Genomic DNA, 3,989 nt, shown 5'->3' with positions numbered 1-3,989 from the left:
CAAAAAACCGTGCCATGTGCCAAAATCGGATATTACCAAAATCGGATTTTGCCAAAATCGGATATTGCCAAAATCGAATGTTGCCAAAAAACGGACGGATTTTTTTGTAATTTCTTTATTTGATACGGCTCATACCTTGAGGCTTTAAGGAGCCAAACTTAGTTTGTATGATTACAATTGTTCGTTAGGTCTATATAACTTTTTTACACTTGTTGAAGAGAACTGGAAATAGATAGGGAAATATGAAAATGAGAAGAAAAAGGACGGAGTCTGTACTTAATTTTTCTTTAATGTCTTTATAGTAGAGATTTTCAGCTTTCAGCTGATAAAAAGAAGTAACACTTCGCGGAATATCTTTCATGTTTTTTATAAACACTTTAGTACCTCTACACGGAAACACCTTATACAAAAATATACGCGCCCCCGGGTGGACTCGAACCACCAACCTTTCGGTTAACAGCCGAACGCGCTAACCGATTGCGCCACGAAGGCTCTTACTAAAACGTGAAATGGACATGGTCAAAATCGAAATAAAACTTTAAGAAAATGGAAAAAAGGTTCAAAGAAACCATCATTGGTAGAAGCCATAATTACCTTTTAAATTTAATTTCATGACCGAATGAACAGCAGTGATTAGATACAGATGGTTGGATTATTATTGATTAATGCGGCTAAGTGACGCTAATTAATACCAAACATAGCAACAAATTGATAATGATTTCGGAATGATAATGTGGGGCTAATATTTCTATTGATGCTTAACCAATCAACCATGGGCACCATGGCACACAATTTTTTCGAGCCTTCGAAATTTTTTTAATCGGCGTTTTGCATTTGCAGCTGAATAAATTCATTGTAGGGGAGAGTGGGGTATCGTGGGCCATGGGGAAACGTGGGCCACTTTTAATATCTCAGATGTGTGTTGAGATAAAAATCTCAAACCAACTGTCATCGTCGTCGATTTGCGTGAGCATATATTCCTATACGTTGTTGACTGAAATACGCATCATATGCTCCTTTTATTTATCAAGCTAAAAAGAGTTAGAAAAATTTACTAGCATAATTAAAAAAACAACCGCTAATTTCATCGATGGGGAACCTAAAGTGCATAACAAAAATGTGCTCATATGCTTATGATCTTAGTTTTGTCATGATCTTTCACATGGATAAGGAATTTTTGATGAAACATCAATAAGTCACACAAACGCAGCCAATTTGCAAATCATAGCTTGTGGGGAATCGTGGGCCACACATCTTGAATCACCTATATTTTTATGTTTTTATACACATTCAGAACTAAAAATACGTTTTATTTATCTGTAAAGTTTTTTATGCCAAATGAAGAGTTATGAAAAATATTTTGTCCGTCCTATATAAGAAATTTTGCCAAAACGTTCGCGAGCGAGGTTTTGGAATCTATGCGATCATACAGTGCTCTCTTTTTTATTTCATCATCTGAAATTGCTTTAAAATAACGAAATGAATTAGGAAATCACAGTTTTGGGTCAACTCATAAACTTTGCATGTTATTTGGTCAATTTGGATTTGGTGGCCCACGATTCCCCACCATTTTTCAAAATCCAAAAAATATTGCTTTTTTCAAACAGTCAGAATTTGGGGAAAATAACTTATTAAAAAATTTTAAAAAATATCTTATGATACCTTGAAAATGTAGAAAACCATACCATTTTTTATTTTCATTTTATCTTTTAAAATAAAGAAGTTAGGGAACAACGAAAAAAAGTGGCCCATGATTCCCCACTCTCCCATACCTATTTCTACGCACCGTTATAAACACGGTAACGACTCACGATTTTTCTCTCCATAAAAAATCAATACAAGTTTTAAATTTCAAATGGTTTGATTAATTCGTGCATCAACAAGATTCTAATATAAAGATAAGAACCATATTAATAAAATTTCACGCTTCGAATGACTTCGAATCTGGAAATCCGTTCGAGGAAATTTTAAACCAGATAGAAATTTTTTCATCTCTGCGAACGATATGTTTCATAGGCATTCATTGAAACTGTTAAGAAATTCAAAACTCTTCTAAGAAACACAGTTACAACTGTTACAAAAGAACCGCAAACACACTTCCTCAAGGATAGAAATGTGCTAATTGAACATCGGTTGTATCAATTCTTGAAAACCGAACAACAGAATCATATCTGCAACTTCCCATCTCCGTAGCACATTTGCAGTGGCTGTATGAAGAAAAAAAAAATGGTTGAAAAACTATCAACTTATACCGTATTTGTTTTCTCCCCTCGATCAGTGGTCCACCGTACCCGACAAAAACAAACATAAACCGTCGCCAGTGTATTGCTACCTCACTCACTCAAACGCTCTCTCGCAACACTGACAAAATTTTCGGGGCAACACCGCCCGATGGCAGTGCAACACCAGGTCAAAACCAGTGCAACACCGTCCGAATAAACAAACAGTTTGACAGCACCTAGTGGTGCACCAGTGCAACACTAGTGGATGCCTCGGCATAAACAAATACGGTATTACTTTCCACTTTTCATCGGCACATGCTCATCGAGCACTCGACCATCAGGTAGGTACCAAACTAGGATTTCTCCATTCCTAGCGTCTGACCTTATCAATATTATTCGATCCTGTTCGGTGCGCAAAGAGATTTTAAAAGGGGAATTTAGGGTGTGCTTTGAAATGGTATTTTGTTTCCGTTTTCCTACACCCCGAATGTACCTACTTTTTTTGTGCTTTCCCGAAACCCCCTGGATGGGCTCAGATCAGATGTACTCTGCTCGTTGAACTAGATAAAATTTGAAGTATGCACTTCAACTGTTATGTTTAATTAAATTTTCAAGCTTTCGGAACAGAAACAGGTTTGTTTGTAAACAAACGGTTCAACATGCAAGAGCGATACGTTTGATTCGATTTAACACATGTTCTAGGATGAATAAATAAAATTGACCCTTTATATATCCAAATATTTGTTTTATATGACAATGAGAAACATATTTGTTTCTAGAACCTCAATCAATCAGAAATCACCTTCACTTTTATAAAAATTACATTCAGAACACGTATACGAATATCAGATTCAGAATTCAGATTCAGAATTCAGATTCAGAATTCAGATTGAGAATTCAGATTCAGAATTCAGATTCAGATTCAGAATTCAGATTCAGAATTCAGATTCAGAATTCAGATTCAGAATTCAGATTCAGAATTCAGATTCAAAATTCAGAATTCAGATTCAGAATTCAGATTCAGAATTCAGATTCAGAATTCAGATTCAGAATTCAGATTCAGAATTCAGATTCAGAATTCAGATTCAGAATTCAGATTCAGAATTCAGATTCAGAATTCAGATTCAGAATTCAGATTCAGAATTCAGATTCAGAATTCAGATTCAGAATTCAGATTCAGAATTCAGATTCAGAATTCAGATTCAGAATTCAGATTCAGAATTCAGATTCAGAATTCAGATTCAGAATTCAGATTCAGAATTCAGATTGAGAATTCAGATTCAGAATTCAGATTCAGAATTCAGATTCAGAATTCAGATTCAGAATTCAGATTCAGAATTCAGAATTCAGATTCAGAATTCAGATTCAGAATTCAGATTCAGAATTCAGATTCAGAATTCAGATTCAGAATTCAGATTCAGAATTCAGATTCAGAATTCAGATTCAGAATTCAGATTCAGAATTCAGATTCAGAATTCAGATTCAGAATTCAGATTCAGAATTCAGATTCAGAATTCAGATTCAGAATTCAGATTCAGAATTCAGATTCAGAATTCAGATTCAGAATTCAGATTCAGAATTCAGATTCAGAATTCAGATTCAGAATTCAGATTCAGAATTCAGATTCAGAATTCAGATTCAGAATTCAGATTCAGAATTCAGATTCAGAATTCAGATTCAGAATTCAGATTCAGAATTCAGATTCAGAATTCAGATTCAGAATTCAGATTCAGAATTCAGATTCAGAATTCAGATTCAGAATTCAGA

The 3,989-nt window shown here is 34.6% G+C and overlaps 1 non-coding gene across 1 annotated transcript; it reads right to left on the bottom strand.

Moving 5' to 3' along the window:
- Positions 1-418: 418 nt before the first annotated feature.
- Trnan-guu (transfer RNA asparagine (anticodon GUU)) lies at positions 419-492 on the bottom strand. The gene has a single exon. It is a non-coding gene; the product is annotated as a tRNA-Asn (tRNA).
- Positions 493-3,989: the final 3,497 nt, after the last annotated feature.

The sequence above is a fragment of the Uranotaenia lowii genome, chromosome 3 (assembly GCF_029784155.1).
Source record: "Uranotaenia lowii strain MFRU-FL chromosome 3, ASM2978415v1, whole genome shotgun sequence".
NCBI classification, from domain to species: domain Eukaryota; kingdom Metazoa; phylum Arthropoda; class Insecta; order Diptera; family Culicidae; genus Uranotaenia; species Uranotaenia lowii.
Note: the sequence above shows the minus strand (reverse complement) of the source record. Positions and strands in the feature narration are given on the sequence as shown.